Here is a 21,070-nt window from a genome sequence, read left to right on the forward strand (position 1 = left end):
GAGGATGACAAGAACTCCAAAGAATATTGGTAGAAAATTTTGGGTACAATTTGTTTTTATTTTTGTGTTAATAATAAATTGGTTTATTGATTTACAGAGTGGTGGTTCCAATAATGTGAGTTGCAATGTTTTCAAATGGTGTTGTTGATGAAAAGGATGTCATCATCATGACACAAATGAGGCAGATTAATGATTTGGAGAAGTCATTGAAGGTTGTTGAGAAGAGGTTGTAATTAGTAATAGGGTTCACGTTATTGTGTGTAATCTTTTAAAGTCCAATCTATAAAATTGAAATAAAGAGAGCAACTGCAGTCCAATGATGAAATGACAAGTATTAGCTGCTTCCTCTGCAAATCCGAGCTTAAGAAAGACGAAGATGAAGAAATTTTCTTAATTGCAAAATTTCTCCTAAATTGAAAAATTAATGTTAATTACCACACCTATACAATACATGTAACACACCCTACTACCTGTGCCACCTGTACAATGTTTCGTTAATAAAACACGAATTACGAAAATGAGAACCATTTTAAACATTCGGTATAAATGAGGACCATCTTAAACATTCTGTCAAAATGAGGATCATCCGCAACAAACACTACGAAAATGAGGACTAAAAAGGTATTTAAGCCATAAAATAATTATGATTTAATGATAATCGTTAATTTATAAAATTCATGTAATTAGAAAAGTTTCATTAATGTAACGTTTGTTATTTAAATGAAGAAAGAGGTTCTCATAAAAATATACTGTCAAGTTTTAAATATCGTAAATAAAATAAAAAATGCATTCAACATAACGTGCAAACAACTTTTTCTTCCATAAGGATCTTGATTACCTACCGACAGCTATTAAAAGGTAGGAAAACTATAAATAAAACTATATCCACTCACATTTTAATAATATATATATATATTAATATTTGAAGTTAAAATATTGTAAATAAAAAAAGTAAGCATTGAACAACCCCTGATATCAATCAATCGTGACCCAATCCCCTAACCCCTGTTATGAATTTGCATTGTCGTTTGTGTTAAACCTTGATCCACTAAAAGATTCTATTAACCATCTTGAATGAGACATCACGTCTAAAAATCCATCACTGCTGTCATTTATTTGACAGAAGCTCTTAATAATACTATATTAAATTAAAATATAAATTAAAGTATTGAGTATAATGTTATTAAAAGTTTGTGTCAGATGAATATGCTTTCAAAAGTTGTGTTAAAGTACTATTTTTCCTTCTAAACTAATCCCGGATCTAACATTCAACCCATATATCTACGGAAAGAAATGATATTTTGAGAAAATTTTATTTAACAAATGTTTATAAACAAATATTTTTGATAAAAAAATTCTAAAATTTTATTATTTTATTTTTATAAATTTCATAAAAAAGAAAAAAAAATTAAGCTGTTTAATAATTTATCAATTATATCAACAAAATATATATCAGAAAAATCATTTTCGAATATAAAATCATAGATATAACTATAAATGTACTTATTTTAAGCGATATAAAATCACAGTACTTATTTTATTTTGTGAACTATATAAAATGATAGATATAACTATAAACGTACTGTGTCTAGATTTTTAAAAACGGCACGAATTTTCTTTACGGGACTCGAGGTATCCTTGCACTTTTGTTTTAAGCGAAACAGAAAAGCAGAGAATTCGACCGACACGAGAGGTGATGTCAAAATAAAACTCAAGCCTCCACTTTACTCTTTCTCATGTCAACAACAAACCATTCACAGAAATGAAGTATCTAAGCTCCTATTTTACTTTCGCTACTACCATTGTTCTTTTATTTTCATTTGATCCTTCTTCAGCAGATTCTCACGAAAAGTTTGTTCAATGCCTTTACAATTATCCCTATGTCACCAACTCAATCTCCAGTGTTGTTTACACCCAAACCAACTCTTTATACTCCTCTGTCCTAGATGTTTCAATTCAAAATCTTAGGTTCTTCAACGCAACCTCAAAACCAGTTGTCATTGTGACTCCACTGGACGTTTCCCACATTCAAGCCACCATAATCTGCTCCCAACGCCATGGCCTGCAGATTCGAATCCGAAGCGGAGGTCATGATTACGAGGGTCTCTCCTACGTTGCTGAGGTTCCATTTGTCGTCGTTGACCTCATAAACCTTCGAGGAATCGAAGTTGACGTAGAAAACAGCACTGTATGGGTTCAGGCTGGGGCGACCGTCGGTGAACTTTACTACAGGATTAGTCAGAGAAGTAATACACTAGCGTTCCCAGCAGGTATCTGCCCCACTGTGGGCGTTGGTGGCCACTTAAGCGGTGGTGGCTATGGATTCTTGATGCGAAAATACGGTCTTTCTGCTGATAATGTAATTGATGCTCTTATTGTTGATGTCAATGGTAATCTCCTTGATAAAGAAACAATGGGCGAGGATCTATTTTGGGCCATTAGAGGTGGTGGTGGAGCAAGCTTTGGAGTCATCGTAGCTTGGAAGATAAGACTGGTTTCAGTTCCATCTACTGTCACAGTGTTCCAAGTTGCAAGGACGTTGGAAGAAAATGCGACGGGGATTATTCATAAGTGGCAACGTGTGGCAAACAATCTTAACAAGAACCTAACCATTAGGATCAACTTTTGGAGGTTAAATTCAAGTAAAAATGGGAATCTAACTGTACAAGCGCAGTTTGAATCCTTGTATCTGGGACCTGCAGATGACCTCATTCCCTTGGTGCAAAAGAGGCTTCCAGAGTTGGGTTTGTTGAGAGAAGAGTGCATTGAGATGAGTTGGATAGAATCAATTCTCTTCATGGCTGGATTCACAAACGGTGAATCCACCGATGTTTTGCTGAACAGAACACAGCTAAACGGTTTGTCGTTTTTCAAAGCAAAATCTGATTATGTGAGAGATCCCATTCCAGACGTTGGGTTAGAAGGATTATGGCCTTTTTTTTATGAAGATGAGGCTGAACATGGTTACGTTCAATTCACTCCTTATGGAGGCAGGATGGATGAGATTTCAGAATCGGAAACTCCAATTCCACACAGATCTGGCTACATATTCCACATTCAGTACGGGGTGAATTGGCAAGAAAAAGGGGATGCGGCAGAACAGAGGCACCTCAACTGGATTAGAAGAATGTACAATTATACGGAGCCTTATGTTTCAAAGTCTCCAAGAAGTGCATATCTGAATTATAGAGACCTTGACATTGGGATTAACAACAATGGTTACACAAGCTTCAGCCAAGCCAGCATTTGGGGTACTAAGTATTTCGGTAACAATTTTAATAGATTGGCACGCGTGAAGACCAGAGTTGACCCTCGAAACTTCTTCAGAAACGAACAAAGCATACCTTCTCTTGTCGGTTTATTTACAAGAATGGTGCAGATTTATGGAGAATTTACAAAATTAGGTAATTTTTTAAAAAGTTATTTATATTGGTAAGTTCTTGTCAGAAGCGCGACTTTAAAATGGAAAATGATATTAAGAGTAGTTAAGATGGGGAAAAAGAAAAAGTGATATTAATGTAAAGACAGTACACATTTGAGTGTGATAGTATATGTCTTCCTTGTTTCTTTTTGCAAGCAAATTACTACCTGTCAGATGTCTCTCACTCACACACCCTCTGATTAAAAATAATTACTCTCTATATATTTTTGTTGCAATCAGGCAACGCCTCTGTTCCAAACAACCATAATACATCGTCATAAACCATGCCCACCTTCTTCTCTCACCCCACGTAATCAATCGTGCAATGTCTCAATTGTCTTTTCAGTTTTATGATTCTTGAAGAATTGATTATCGTCTTTGGTTTTTTGAGTTTCCCCCTAAATTAATATAGTATAGAGGCCATCTCAGATCACTTCAAGGAACACACAAACCTATTGAAGTTTTTGATTTAGTTCAAAGAAAGATTGGGGGATTTTAAAAGCGTAAACAAATGAAAATGATGAAAGCCGGAAGTTAGAAATCAATAAGCGCAATGGAAGGAAAAAGAGAATTATGTGACAGGAAGAATGTTAACTGAAAATGTAAAATGTAAAATGAATGCATTAGACGACACAAAAAACTAGACGAAATAGCTCAAAGAAATAAAGGCCAAAGCAATAGACTACTCAAACAGACATTAGACGACTCAACTTGAAAAGTAAGGGCTAGAAGAACAAACACTAGGTGACGATATGAAGAAGTATCAGAGTAAATGACTCCAACATTAGATGACATAAAATTGTAAAACATTAGAGGAGTTAGAACAGAAAAACATCAGATGATTTAAAACAAAAAAGAGCAAGACAAGTAAGGTCCAAAGCATTAAACGAAATGAAATCCAAAGACATAAAAAGGAACAAAAACAGAGAATATTCAATGCAGAACAACAAAAGAAAATACTACTGATTCAACTTGAATTCAGAACACGGAACAGGGGAAAACAGATTAAACAATGATGAAAATGAAAATGAAGCAGAGTAACGACTAAAATAACAATAACAAACTAAGGAAAGCAATGAAGAAATTAAGGATGTTTTAACCAGAAGAAAGACTCATCCATGAATCCTTCAGCAAAATGCAAACAAATGTAACATTTGTTCTTTTCTTTAAATATGCTTGTGTTTTAATAAAATGACTTATTGAATGATGGTTATCGTAGATTCGCTAAGAAGAAGATGAATAGAGTAATTTTCTATCATAGATGCATGTATAGCTATAAATTTTCTTTTGTAAAAAGTACAAGTAGTTCTTCAAGGAGTCTTCACTGAGGAGATGGGGTACATCCAAGACCTTTCTTCAAACGGCCATACCATCACATAAATAAGCAAGCATTATAAAGTGAAGCAGTAGTTAGCCAACGTGGGACTTAGGATGAGCTAGGCCTTAAAATAGAAAGTGATCCTTAGCCCTCTCCATTAGGTGGTCAAAAACCTAATTGGAGAGTCAACTAAGGAGTATGTCATGGCCAATCCATGTAGCTCACAAAACCTTGCACTTCATCCATGCAAATGGAAGCCTGTAAAGGCTTCGAAAACGCATTGAGAGATGTGGAACTTGAAGAAGGCTAGGAACATGCGTTTCCATGTTCTGACCTTTCGGACTGTTTGGATAAGATTTTCTTCCCTAGCTGTCCAATTGAGTTGCAATTTTAAAATATTTTGCTTCCACCACTTCGTATTCTTGTCCTTTAAGAAGGTTAATCACTTGCTTGTTGGGTCGTTTCTCAGGCCGACTCTGCAACCAAGGAGCAAACACATTGATTTCTTCTTTCACAAAGTTTCTTCTTAGTTTTGAATCAACCATCTCCTTGAACTTTCCTTTACTAAATAAAGGCTTGACCCACTCATTTATTGTTCTCTTAAGCCCACGAAAGAGCTTCTCTATGGGCTTTCTTCCACTCACAAGTTCCAACACCAAAATTATAAAGCTATATACATCACAACTTTCCGAGACCTTTCCCCACATTCACAATTCTTGTTGAATGGATAATTGGAGGACATGAGGGATTCTACACTTATTTTAGTGGCAGTAATTTATTTGCAAGCATTCGTCAGCTGTTTCATCTTCTTCTGATACATCCTCAGGAATATTGACAACACTCTATCAAGAAAGCTTTTCAAGAAAGTTTTTCAAACCCTTGATATTTGATAATGTTTTTTTTATCCAAAATAAAATAATCACAACCTTTCTAACAGCTACATTTCTCATGTACCATCAATTTAACATAAAAGGTAAAATTCCGACATTCTGAATGCTATCAAGCTAAGCAGGATAATTTAAGTTGACAAATTAAACATTGCTGAAATGCCTAAGCTCCAAACCAGAATTGATAAAAGTTTTCACTGTGTTATCAAGTTCAAAGAGCTTAGAATAGTATAAAATCTTTATGGTCAAGTGTGCAACTTTCCAGGTCTATTAACTAGCATTCAGAAAAGGCCTAGATACTCACCCCACGGTTGAGGAGAACAGAAGGCAATAAATCAACGTCTTTGGTTACTACTCCACCCATCCCTGCATTGTTAACCTTTCATTGTACAATTTTCCTTAATGAAATATGCAAACATCCAAAATCAGTGGTTTCGTCCCTAAATGCCAAGAACCAAATTGATAATTGTTAAATTAAATAGCTAACTTGACGGTGGTTGCTAAAAGACCAAATTAACTTGCAACCCTTTCACAAAAATATCTACAAACATCTCTTTGTAGGTCGTTGTACCTAGATTGTCACATAGGAAAAACCATTGAGGTAATTTATGATCGACTCTTGCTTGGGTTGTTTGATATCAAAATTATAATATTCACGAGTATTTTTTCTAAAATTTTATGTGAAAATGTTTTGTATAAAATATTTTCTAAAATAATTGATTACAATTTTTTATAAATTATTTTTGGCTTAATACCTTTTTGGTCCTCATTTTCGTAGTGTTTGTTGCGGATGATCCTCATTTTGACATAATGTTTAAAATGGTCTTTATTTTGACCGAATGTTTAAAATGGTTCTCATTTTATTCGTGTTTTATTTGGTCCTTTTTTGTAACGCCGTTTAAATCATTAACGGAGCATTGTACAGGTGGCACAGTTTGTATTAGGGTGTGTTACGTGTACTATACAGGTGTGGTAATTAGATATTTGGGGATAAATAAGTGAGCTAGGGTTTTGGTAAGGAATGTTTGGGCAGTTGGTGAGTTTTGGCAATCTTGTTCCTCCATTCCCAATTGGTGTTGCTGCAATCTTCTTCTTCCTGTAATCCCACTATATAGGTATGTTACGGTCTCAGTCTTCTTCCTTGCAGCACCACTACCAACACCAGAAGAACCATCTCAACAGTTTAGGATGAAATTACAGATTAGGAGGAGGCTATGATAGCAGCTACAACCATCTTAGTTATTTTTTGGAATTTCTGATGTAGAATTCATTATTGATGTACTGCATTTTTACTTTTCTTAAACTTCGTTCAATTTCACTTTTGCCAAACATTAATGTAGTGCATTTTGATGAGGATGAATTAATGTTATGAATTTAACTTCTCCCAGACTTAGATCAATTTAATTTTTCCCAAGCTTAGATCAATATTACTTACTTCAATGCTCAGATTAAGATGTCATTTTGAACATGTTGAGACTAATATCAACATAATCAAACTAATTCATTTCTTCATTTAATAATAGTACAAAACATATTGGACTTTAAAAGATTACACACAATAACAGTACGAATAATACAATAACAAGTAAACCCTATTACTAATTGCAGTCTCTTCTCAGCAACCTTCAATGACTTCTCCAAATCATTAATCTGCCTCATTTGTGTCATGATGATGACATCCTTTTCATCAAAACCACCATTTGAAAAAGTTGCAGCCCACATTATTGGAACCACCACTCTGTAAATCAATAAACCAAAAATTAAAACTAATTTATTATTACCACAAAAATAAAAACAAATTGTACCTAAAATTTTCTATCAATATTTTTTGGAGTTCTTGTCATCCTCACGGCTGCCATCTCTCTACAGCTACAAATCGGGGTTAATCTATTTCTCGTTGAACCACCAACAGTGCACGAAGTGATACAATACGGTTGCCTCCAACGATTACAACCAGAGGTAAAGGAAGAAGTTTGGGACCGTAACATATCTATATAATTGGATTGCAGAAAGAAGAAAATTACATCAACACCAATTGAGAATGGAGAAACAAGATTGTCAAAACTCACCAACTGCCCAAACATTCCTTACCAAAACTCTAGCTCACTTATTTATCCCCAAATATCTAATTACCACACCTATGCAGTACACGTAGCACACCCTAATACAAACTGTGCCACCTGTACAATGCTCCGTTAATGATTTAAATGGCGTTACAGAAAAGGACCAAATAAAACACGAATTGCGAAAATGAGGACCATTTTAAACATTTGGTGAAAATCATGACCATTTTAAACATTCTGTCAAAATAAGGACCATCTGCAACAAGCACTACGAAAATGAGGACCAAAAAGGTATTTAAGCCATTATTTTTTATTACAAAATTTATAAATATTTTTTATAAAAAAATTGCAAAATAAAATTTAAAAAAATATGTGTTTTATTAGTTGCATACCAATAAACAAAACATATACTACAACACCGCAAAATGTTATGACTCAGATAACTCGGTGAACCACTAAAATGTATTCCCATATGTCAATATTACATGTAATACTACGTATAATATTGGTTAAGTCAAATATTGTTCCATCTCTGCTGCAAGATGTGGTTATTTCCAAACCTTGGCCTTAGAAAAGTAAAAACCCTACCAACGCTTACTTATTGGGGGCAAAGGTCGGAAAAATCAACAGACCAGTTGGGATGACACGGGCGGGTACGAGTTTTGCTATCCCATATTCATTTCTGTAAAAAAAAATATCCCCATCCCCATATCTAAACCCAACGGGTATAAAACTCTTGTCTCATCCCATCTCCACCGGATAACGGGTATAATATCGTACTCATACCCATACTCATTTTCTTACTACTTCAATATTAATTTTAATTAATATTTATAAAATAATAAAAAATTATGATAAAGAAAACATAATATTATCAAATATTCAATACTAGAAGGATGGTAGTTTCTTCGATATCAAATACTTTAAAATAAATTATAATTGTTTACATTTTAGATTATAATACCAAATAAAATTTCATGAGAACCAAAACAATTATTAAATTTGCAAATATTAATGAAACATAGTTGATAAAATTTAAAATATTTTTTAAAAAATATAAAAGAAAAACAAATATTCAAATTAAAATATATTTTAAATGGTTGTTTACTTCAATCTTTTAAATTATAATAAATCTCTTTTTTATACACTAATAAAAGTTATAATACATCATTTGATCAAAATGATACAAAGAACAAATAATAATCATAATAAAAATTTAAAATAAATTATAATTGTTTACATTTTAGATTATAATACCAAATAAAATTTTATGAGAACCAATACATTTATTAAATTTACAAACATTAATGAAACCTAGTTGATAAAATTTAGAATTATTTTTTAAAAAATATAAAAGAAAAACAAATATTCAAATTAAAATATATTTTAAATGTTTGTTTACTTCAATCTTTTAAATTATAATGAATCTCTTTTTTATACACTAATAAAAGTTATAATACATCATTTGATCAAAATGATACAAAGAACAAATAATAATCATAATAAAAGTTTAAAATAAATTATAATTATTTACATTTTAGATTATAATACAAAATAAAATTTCATGAGAACCAACACATTTATTACATTTGCAAACATTAATGAAACCTAGTTGATAAAATTTAAAAATATTTTTTTAAAAAATATAAAAGGAAAACAAATATTCAAATTAAAATATATTTTAAATGTTTGTTTACTTCAATATTTTAAATTCTAATGAATCTCTTTTTTATACACTAATCAAAGTTATAATACATTACTTTATCAAAATGATACAAAGAACAAATAATAATCATAATAATAAGGTATAATTACTGATTTGGTACCCCAATTTTTTCGTTAAGTTCAATTTGGTACCCATACTTTTAGTTTGTTCAATTTAGTACCCCAATTTTCTAAAGAGATTCAATTTGATCCTCTCCGTTAAGTTGGAGTTAACACCGTGTCCTGTACGGACACGTGTCAAGCCATGGAATTTTAATTTTTTTTTAAAAATATTTTTTTTTTCAAAAAAGTTTTTTTTAAAAAAAAAATTTAAACCTGCCACGTGTCGGTTTATCATCGTGCCACGTGGCAGCTTACAATCATGACACGTGGCAGTGTAATAGTTGTTTTCAATTTAGTATCCCAATTTAAATTTTTGGTTCAATTTAGTACCCAATTTTTTAAAATGATCCAATTTCGTGCTCTCTCTCTTTTGAGACCAAATTAGTAAATAAGCTTAATTACAACCTATATATACATGTTACAATAACTTTTTCTAATATATACATCAAATCATTTTACCTAAATACTTAAATTATTTTATTTTTTACATTTTAACCTTTTTAATTTTTAACACATGTAAAAAATAAAATAATTTGAATATTTAAGTGTAATGATTTGATGTATAAATTCAAAACAATTATTTTAACATGTATATATAAGTTATAATTAAACTTTGTTACTAATTTGGTCTCAAATTGGAAAGGACAAAATTAGATCATTTTAAAAAATTGGGGTACTAAATTGAAAACAACTATTACCACTGCCACGTGTCATGATTGTAAGCTGCCACGTGGCACGATGATAAACTGACATGTGACAGTTTTAAATTTTTTTGAAAAAAAAATATTTTAAAAAAATAAAAATAAAAGTTTCATGGTTTGACACGTGTCCTGTACGGACACAGTGTTAACTCTAACTTAACGGAGAGGACCAAATTGAATCTCTTTAGAAAATTGGGTACTAAACTGAACAAACCAAAAGTTTGGGTACCAAATTGAACTTAACGAAAAAGTTGGGATACCAAATCAGTAATTATACCTAATAATAAATTTTTAACATAGATCTTGTATTTTTTGAACTTCAATTATGTTAGATGGTGATAAAAAAATATTCATGACAATTACATTAAATTTTTATATTGTAGTAAATAAAAATTATTTATACAATTATAGTGAAAAAATTACAGTATGATTAATAATGAGTTATAAAATAAAAAATAATTAGATAAAATATATCGAAATAGTATTTTACATAATGAAAATAAACAAGAAATAAAAATATTAAAAAATTAACAAATGTTTACAAACAATTTGAGAGACTATTGAAAGAAATCGTACAAAGAAAAATAAATGTATAATTAAGGGTACGATAAGTTGAAAAATATCTTAGAGATCTAAGAAAACTTTTCAAATAACATATATACCCAGTGGTTGAGAAATAACAAAAGTTATTTTAGTGAAACAAAATAGTTATTCAAATGAAACAAAAACTATTAATAATAATAATAAGTAAAGGATTTTTTTTTTATATTACCTAGTAAACGAAAGGTTTGTGTTATTAAATACTTAAATTGAGAGTATTAAACATTCTCATGTGAAAGGAAAATATACAATAAATAAAAATATTAAAAAACAATAAAAAGATTCAAATGTGAGACATAATTTATCTATTTTTAATTCACATACATTATTTTAACATAATTACATAAAGGTTATGATAAGATAAAAATATAATTGAGATGCGAATGAGTTTCATTACAAATCAAATAATTAGAAGAAATAAAAAATAATATATACATATATATATATATATGGTTACTTAATTAATTGAGAATATTTCAATAATTTAAACGGGGACGGATATTATAGCGGGGATATGTACATTCTCATACCCATCCCCATATCCAATTGAAAAAGTCGGGGATTCCCCATATCCATACCCATACCCAGTCAATGCGGAGATTTTCCGTCTAAACAGGGACGAGTTCGGACAATATCCACAGGGACGAATTTATTTGCCATCTCTACATACCGGTACGGGTTGGTGTGAAATGATTGAGAGCTCCAAGCACCTCTAAGGATTATTGCAACCATGTATTCACTTTTGTTATTTTAATGTAATTTGTTTTATTTTTTATTTTACTCATGGATTAATTTATTTTATCAATAGATTCTGTTTTGCTCATTTTTTCTATTAATAATAAAAAAAATCAAAAGATATATGTAGGTAACTAAATTTGCGCACCAATTTTATTCCCTGGGTAATTATGTATGAATTTTTTTTTTTGTGTAGTTATAAATATTTGAATTACTCTAAAAATATAAATACAACATTTATTTTATTTTATTTCAATTGAAGGGTACCAGATGGTTTACAATTGAAAACATGAATTAAAAACATTCACCATTTATTTGATTTGAATTGTAGATGCTAAATGGTTTCCTGATAATAATTTCCTCCTTAGGACAGTGTAGGAATGCTTTGTTCGTTTCTAAAAAAGTTATGAGGATCAACCTTGGTCTTCACTTCTACCAATCTCCTGAAATTGTTACGGAAATACTTGAGACCCCAAATGCTGGCTTGGTCGTAGCTGGTGTAGCCATTGTTATTCACTCCAATGTCAAGGTCTCTGTAATTCAGATATGCAGCTCTTGGAAACTTTGAAACATAAGGTTTCATATATTCATACAATCTTCTAGTCCAATTCATGTGTCTTTGTGCAGTCTCGTCGCCTTCCTCTTGCCAAATGGCAATATAGTGAATATGAAATATGTATCCAGATCTGTATGGGAATGGAGTTTCAGATTCCGAAATGTTATCCATTATGCCTCCATAAGGGGCGAATTGAAGCTGACCATTTTCAATGCCATCGTCATGAAGGAAGCGCATTAACCCTCGTAATGCATCAAGAGGAATGGGTTTGTTCACATAATCAGATTTTCCTTTGTATTTCCCAGGGGGAAATCGAGTTCTGTTCAGCAAGACTTCAGGGGTTTCATGGCCTGAAGTTCCCATCAACAGAGCATTCGTGAATACAGCTGAACCAATCCAACTAGTCCAGTACAGTCCTTTCTGTCCAAACCCAACTCTGGGAAGCTCGTTTGAATCAAATGAATAAATTCTTTTGCACCTCCCAGAAAAATGGACACAAAATTGGCTTGTATTGTTAGCTTTCCATGTTCACTTGGATTTGCCCTTGCCAAGTCCATCCTAAGGTATATACGGTCGTCCAGTTTATTCGCCACAAGCTGCCACTTTTGAATAATATCGGTTTCATTTTCTGCCAATGTCCTTGTAACATTGAACACTGTGACAGTTGATGGAATCGGAACTAGTTTTATCTTCCAAGCCACGATGACCCCAAAGCTTGCTCCCCCACCTCCTCTGATGGCCCAAAACAAATCCTCACCCATGTCTTTTTTCTCAAGAATATTACCATTTACGTCTATTATTTTAGCATCTATGATATTATCTGAGGCAAGACCGTACTTACGCATCAAGAACCCATAGCCACCTCCACTGAAGAGGCCACCAGTGCCCACAGTGGCGCACACACCAGCTGGGAACCCTAGTGTTTTGCTTTTCTCGTAAATCCTGTAGTAGAGTTCACCTATGGTTGCCCCAGCTTCAACCCATGCAGATCGGTTGTCTACATCAACTTCGATATGTGAAGGTATAAGAGGTCAAGGATGACAAAGGGAACCCCGGCAACGTACGAGAGACCCTCGTAATCATGGCCTCCACTTCGGGTTCGAATCTGCATGCCATGGCGTTTGGAGCAGATTATGGTGGCTTGAATGTAGGAAAAGTCTCGTGCAGTGACAATGACTTGGGGTTTAGAGCTTGAGTTGAAGAACCTATGATTTCGAATGGACATGCCTAGTATAGAGGAGTATGAAGAGTTGGTGTAAACAACATTGGACATTGAGTTGGTGATGTTGGGATGATTGTGAAAGCACTCAACAAACTTTTGAGAAATATCTAGTGAAGGAGATTCAAACGAAAATAAAAGAGCAATGGCAGTAGCCAAGGTAAAATAGGAGCTTAGATACTTCATTTTTGTGGATGGTTTGTTGTTCACATGATAACTGCAATTTAATGAGGAGTGTCTTATTTATAGTATTCTGGAGTTTAACGTTAATGTTAACGTTAACATCCGTATAAGTGTAGTATCATCCTAGGTTTATTAACACATGTGCCAAACTTGCTTTTGATATTATTTTAACCAATGTCAACGAATGTCAGAAACATTTTATCTGTGGGCATTTTCCTTTTATATATAAAGAATTAAAAATAGTTAAAAGATATTTAAAAGGTCACATGACACATTTTTGTGATTTATAATTTAATAAATACGTTGAATAAAAAATTACCACTATTAAGTCACCTTTTCGTTTCTGAATAAATATGAGGTTAAAATATTTGATTTTCGGTATCAATCATATTGATATTTATTTTTAAAATGGATAACAATTAGATTCATTTCGTCAATACAGTGTTTATCATGTTAAGAATGTGTTACGTACCAACTCTTATTTTTTTGTATTCTTATATTTTTTTATATTTTCTTAATTTAAAAAAAATATTCTTTTAAAAAGAGTTAAAATTTAAAAAAAAATTAAAATTATTTTAACTTTTTTTTAAATTATTTATGCCACGGTCAGTCAATATTGTATCACGTCTCAAGTCAATATGATGATACATGTCAAGTCATTGTCTGAATCTCAATTTGATCCATATATTTGTCATTTTAATTCCATTTCAATCCATAATTTTAGAAAAAAATTCAATTTCATTCCCTCCAAATTGAGACTAAATTTAACTTTTATATAAATATTATAATGATATTTATATAACCCTAAATAAAATATCATTATAATATTTTATAAAATTTAAATTAGGTGTCAATTGTGAGGTGATGACATTGAAAATTTTTAAAATAGAATTGAGACTGAAATAGAATAAAAATAACAAATATATGGACAAAATTGAGATTCAGGCAATGATTTGACGTGTGTCATCAAACCGACTTGATACGTGACACATAGCCTAAACAATTTTCAATTTGTTTTAAATTTAAAAAAATTAATTTTTTAAAATTAAAATATATAAAAAAATTCAAAAAATTCAAAAAAAGGAGGAGTTTACTCATGACACATCCTTAACGTTGTACTAACAGAATGAACCTAATTGTTATGCATTTTAAAAAATATGGATCTAATTGAGACTAAAAAAAATATGGAGACCTATTTGAGATTTTGGTAAAAAATGTAGACCAATGAAATATTTTAACCAATAACAATTGAATCAAAGTCAAAAAGTTACGTACAATATTAAACAATTATACATGACTAAACTTCCACTACAAGAAAACACACATTTAATGTCGACCAAAAGCTATTGTAAATGGTTCTTAATGACAAATTTGTGTTGTGACATGATATATCCAATATGACATTTCTCCTTAGGAAAGACCACATCCATACAATTCAAAATTCAAATATATTTTCAATCATAGCCTCAAACAAACTTAAGAAATCATCACCATTACCATTGATACCTCATTCTTTTCTTCTCATTCATATCACATATCCATATATAAAATAAAACAGTTAACCCTATAGTTGTATGGTAAAAAATCCAACCTCTCTACAACTTAACATTTACCATTACCGCAAAATCATCATCCTTTCATGTATTCATTGTATTTCAACATTTAAAATCATATTCTATTCAATCAACATCATGCTTACCATTGAAACCTCATATTTTAACTCATCATATATCACTCAACCATAGACTTGCTAAATGAGTCTCCTTTTCTCTTACTGAGACACCGTATTATGGCAAATTAATTCAAACTCTTACACCTATTCTTATAATTATCTTATCCATCAAAAATTCATTCATCACACACCAAAAATACCCAAACAAGTCACAAAACAAGTAACAATTGCTAAGTCAAAAGTCACATACCAGCCCTTATATAATTCAACAAAAACTGTCATGCAGATCACGCAAGGCTACTCCTAGATATCTAATTCACACAAGATGCTCTAACTATTACATAAAGTATCATATCACAAATATAAGCAAATCATAATGATCACAACTAAATAGATATTCACTTTGAGTTATTTTAAGTCACATGATGGATCCTAGAACCATGTGTGCTTCAAAATCTTAAACTACCTAGCCTTCATCATGGATATGGTCAACAATCACCTCTTCATCATGGTGAAAAATTAAGTTGTTTCTTCCTTTGACATCTCCAAATTTATGTGAAGATATCACTTGATGGTATCCTTGTCATAATTAATTTTTCTCCCATTGATCCATGAGAATGCATTTGCATAGAATTCTGTAACTATAATAAGCTCAGTGAAATAATTGTCAGGGGTGGCCAATCTTTCCCGGTGCTTGTTGAATAGTGCAGTTTGGAATGCATCAAACTCCCTATATGCCAAACCTTCTTTCTGATAAGATTGCTCTATCTTCCAAATCCAATAAGCTCTCTTGTTTTGACCTTGTGGGGAATTTAAACTGTCTCACATGTACACTCGTGATCCTTTGGCCTATCATTTCATATCAAACATGCACACCTTTTCCATTTTCTTCCACCCACTATTTTGAAATGGAATTTCATTTAATATAATGAATGATAGTTGAACCCTTCTATTAGCTGATTACAAAGCCTATTACAAACTACTGAGCTACTAGTTAAACTATTATTCTAATTTTATGCAGGAAAAAATTGATTAGTTAATGCTAAAATATATTTAGAAATTGTATTTGATATACTCCAAATGATCCAATTAAGAGCGTCCGGGTCAGGTTAGATGACCATCATATAAAGCTTGTCCTACTCTTACTTTTAAGCAATCTACTAGAAGAAGTTGTATGAATGTATGAATTTGCTTCATTTAATGCACTTTCACCATATATAGAGGACAATGTGCATATGAAAAATGAGCTTGCAACTATAAAAATCAAATGTAATTACTTGTAGACAAGATGTTTCAACAAATTTTACTATTATGGTTGTTGGTTTGGTTCTTCCTTTAATTATTGAGGTATAATTTACTTAAATATTTTATATTGTTGTCTTAATTTTTTTGAATAAACATTGAATTTGAAGAATTTTCATTTTATTATTTATTGCATACATTAGATAATAGAAGTGGTGTGTCAAATGATATAAAAAATCAAGTGCAGGAAGTATTTAATTAAAAAAATTGTCAAAAGTTTTAATCGACAATATTTACATCTTTAAAATATCACTTTAAACCGTGTATTAAATGACGAATATTGTGATGGTTAAATGAAGACCTTCATATCACATATGATATAAAACACACTCATAATCACTGAAACAATATATAACGGTAAAACAATCCCATCACATTTTAATGTGTAATTAAATAATAAAGGGTGATGAAATATATTCAAGCATTGAAAGATTGTTCAAAAGAAAGAAAGTAGAAAGGATTAGTTTGATAGGAGGCATTAGTGAAGAATTTTTATTTTTTTTTAGAAAAAACAAGATAACGCAGGCTTCAACAAAATATTTTCCATGCAAAGAAGAGAGAAAATTGTAAGCATCTTAATTAGAAGTACGAAAAAATAATCAATTTTGTTTTAATATTTGAATATATTTTCTGATTTCAAGTACATAACGAACTATATAGTAATAGGATGTTTGAATTGTGAAGGATTTCGTTTTGTTTATAGTTTTATTTTTATAGAAATAATTACAATATTAAAGAACAAATATCAATAAATAAATAAATAACAAGTTACTCAAAATAAATATTCTAACTATTTCCTCACTTTTTCACCACTTATGCATGAGACATTATAAAATGACCATCCATAATGTGAACAAGGATTGACTTTTAAAACAATTGCTAAAAATTCTCATTATTTCTTAATGATAATCATAACTTTACATGTTACAAACAAGGAGACACAGAGAGAGAAAAAGGGAGGGAAAGTTCTAGAAAAGTAAAATCACATCTCCAATGTGGAACTCATATTCTACAAGTCATCTGTAAAAACAATAGAAAGTAAACGATAGATTATTGGAAATATCGCTGGAGAAATGTTCAATTGAAGATATCATCCAAATTGTTATATAATTAAAGTTAACAGTCAATGAATTTGTGTGTGCGTATGCGATTTCCTCTTTGTATGCTGTGAAGGTTTTGTCATAGTTGTTAACATGTGATCTCTAAAACGGCAAAACAAACGAGGCTCTAGTTTTTCATAGTAAGCAACATTGTTTTCTAGTTTTTCATAGTAAGCAACATTGTTCATAGTATTCTGTTGCTATAACGTGATTGTGTCTCCAAGTTGCTAACATGTAAGATTTAATGAAAGTTTTTTAACAATTATTTTAAAAGCCAGAGTCCTTGCTCACATTATGGACGGTGTAATTTTATTGACTCTCATGCATAAGTAGTGGAAACGTGAGTAAATAGTTAGAATATTTAATCTGAGTAACCTGTTGTTTATTTAATCACTATTAGTTCTTTAATATTGTTATTATTTCTATAAAAATCAAATATATCAAAAAGAAAAATAAACAAAATAAAATCCTTCACAATTCAAACATCCTATTTCTATAGTTTGTTGTGTACTTGAAATCAGAAAATATATCCAAATACTAAAACAAAATTGATTCTTTTATCGTATTTTTAATTAAGATGTTTACTACTTTCTCTTCGTTGCATGGAATATATTTTGTTGAAGCCTATTAATCAAACATCCCATTTCTATATTTTTTTCTTTTTAAATTCTTCACGCCACCTATCAAACTATTCCTTTCTATTTTCTTTCTTTTCCGCAGTCTTTCACTACCAATATTTGAGATATATATATATATATATATATATATATATATATATATATATATATATATATATATATATATATATATATATATATATATATATATATATATATTTATAATAAATGAAAGTTATACAAGTTCAATGTTTATTCAAAAAAATTAAGGCAACACCATAAAAAATTTAAGTAAATTTTTTAAGTAAATTATACCTCATTAATAAAAGCATGAACCAACAACCATTTGTAACAAAATTTTCGAGAATATATTTTCTATAAGTAATGTAGGCAAACTGTATTTGCATTTAGTTTTTTATAGTTGCATTTTCCATTTATATAACTTGTTCTTTATATATGGGGAAACAAAGTTCATACAACTTAATCTTGTCGTGGATACTTAAAAGTAAGGGTAGGACAAGTTCAATATGATAGTCGTTAAAATCCAACTTAGATGTTATTTTTCAAATATGACACCAATTAGATGTTATTTTGAGTCTTGGTGGGAACTTCTATGCATTAGTCATAATAGATGATTTCTCTAAGTTCACATGGACACTGTTTTTAACATCCAAAAATGATACTTATACTTTCAAATGACTTGCCAAGGTCTCAAAAATGAAAAGAGCTCTAAAACAATTTCTATTTGAACTGTTCATAGAGGAGAGTTTCAAAATAATAAGTTTGAAAACTTGTGAAAAACATGGTATAAAACATAATTTTTCTGCTCCTAGAACTCCTTAACAAAATGGTGTACTTGAGAGGAAGAATATATCACTTGAAGAATTTGCTAGAATCATTTTGACTGAAACCTTGGTGCCAAAATACTTTTGGGTTGATTAAGTCAACACTGCTAGCCATGTTTTAAAGCGTGTGTTGATTACGCTAATTTTAAAGAAAAACCCTTATGAGCTTTCCAATGGTAGAAGGCCTATTTTGACTCACCTAAAGGTGTTTGGCCATAAATGCTTTATTCTAAACAATGATAAAGAAAAACTTTGCAAGTTTGATGCAAAAGATGATAAAGGAATCTTTCTTTGTTATGCTACAAATAGTCATGCTACATGTTTTATTTGATGAACCTAACTCAAAGTTGCAAGATCAAGTGATAATTGATGGAGATGAAGATTATGCAGTTCTGGAAAAGCAAGCTAGAACAACAAATGAATCAGTTGAAAAAGGAAATCAATCAACTAAAATTTATGTTCACAACAACTTACCTAAGGATTGGACTACTCCCAAAGAACTGTCAAAGGACAACATCATTCGTGATATAGATAAGGGATTCTGTACTAGAACAAGCTTAATAATTTTTTTGAACATATTGCATTTGTATCATAAGTTGAACAAAAAAATGTGAGTGGTGATGCATTGAATGATAGTAAATCGATTATTGTCATGCAAGATGAACTTAATCAATTCACTAGAAATAATGTATGGTCTCTAGTTCGTAGAAGTTATGATATGAATATAATTAGTACAAAAATGGGTGTTTAAAAATAAAATGGATGAAGATGGTAACACAATTAGGAAAAAATCAATGCTAGTAGCTAAATGTTATAATCAAGAATAAGGAATTGATTTTGATGAAACATATTCACTTGTTGGTAGGTTAGAAGGTGTGAGATTATTATTAGCATATTCTTACATGTATTACTTTAAATTGTTTTAAATTGATGTTAAATGTGCATTCTTGAATGGTTTCTTGAATGAAGAAGTGTATGTATTACAACTACCTGGTTTTGAAGATCATATTTAACTTGATCATGTTTTTAAATTGAAAAAGGCCTTATATGGTTTAAAGCAAGCACAACGTCAATGGTATGAAAGGCTAAACAACTTTTCATTATCAAAATGGTATGCTAGAGGTGTTGTTGATAAAACAATTTTCATTAGAAAATATGAAAGTTATGTGATACTCACTACAAAAAAAAAAATCTAATTTTCATACAAACAAAATCTGTATGTAAAGCCCTAAATCTGTATGTAATTGAATAATTCTGACAGATTATATATAGAAAAGAATCTATATGTAAAACAGTCGTAGGTAATTGTACATACGAAAACATTTCGTATGCAATGTTACATACGAAATAAATCCGTATGTAACTCATGTGGACATTATTCACAAAATAAATTCGTATGTAACTGATTATGAGATTACATACGGAAATGGATTCATCTGTAATAAATGTAGATTTTACCCATCGAATAAATTCATATCTAACTGATAAGTTCCATTTCCCATGGATAGATTCGTATGTAACGTGTGTTTATAAGAATTTTTTTTATATTCTTGTAACCTAATTGTAGTAGAGTTAAAATGAAATAAACTTTTACCAATACTAATTCAAATGAAGTTCAAATTGGTGCACATAACAATCTAATAAAGTTCTAATAGCATATCCAAAGTCATAACAACATATAATCCACAATGAAGAACTAAGAACCTATATCTAAAACCAAGGTCCACCAACTCAATCCAAATTGTTGATCTAAGAAGGTATAATCAAAATCAAGTTTGAACAAAATGTTACTTTCTTTTTTGAAGGATGGTTAATTAGGTCCCCAAGAAGACCATGTTGAGTAACATAGTGGTAATTGTAGTCAACACTAATCATCATCAAAGATCATATAACTTTTATTCCTCCGTGCTCTAGTTTCTCTGCCAGCCTGCATATATCAACACTCAAACCATAAGTGTTTTTTATGATTAAAATTAGGCCTAGTTGCGTATATTTTCATGCTTAAATTGCACTAAACCAGGGAT

The 21,070-nt window shown here is 30.7% G+C and overlaps 2 pseudogenes; one reads left to right on the plus strand and one right to left on the minus strand.

Annotated features, from left to right (window-relative positions):
* The first annotated feature begins 1,597 nt into the window (after positions 1 to 1,597).
* On the plus strand, positions 1,598 to 3,594 carry LOC114175928 (tetrahydroberberine oxidase pseudogene; annotated as a pseudogene).
* Positions 3,595 to 11,863: 8,269 nt separating this feature from the next.
* On the minus strand, positions 11,864 to 13,513 carry LOC114176074 (tetrahydroberberine oxidase pseudogene; annotated as a pseudogene).
* Positions 13,514 to 21,070: the final 7,557 nt, after the last annotated feature.

The sequence above is a fragment of the Vigna unguiculata genome, chromosome 3, assembly GCF_037176805.1.
Source record: "Vigna unguiculata cultivar grain cowpea cultivar isolate G323 ecotype 2 chromosome 3, ASM3717680v1, whole genome shotgun sequence".
Lineage (NCBI taxonomy): Eukaryota > Viridiplantae > Streptophyta > Magnoliopsida > Fabales > Fabaceae > Vigna > Vigna unguiculata.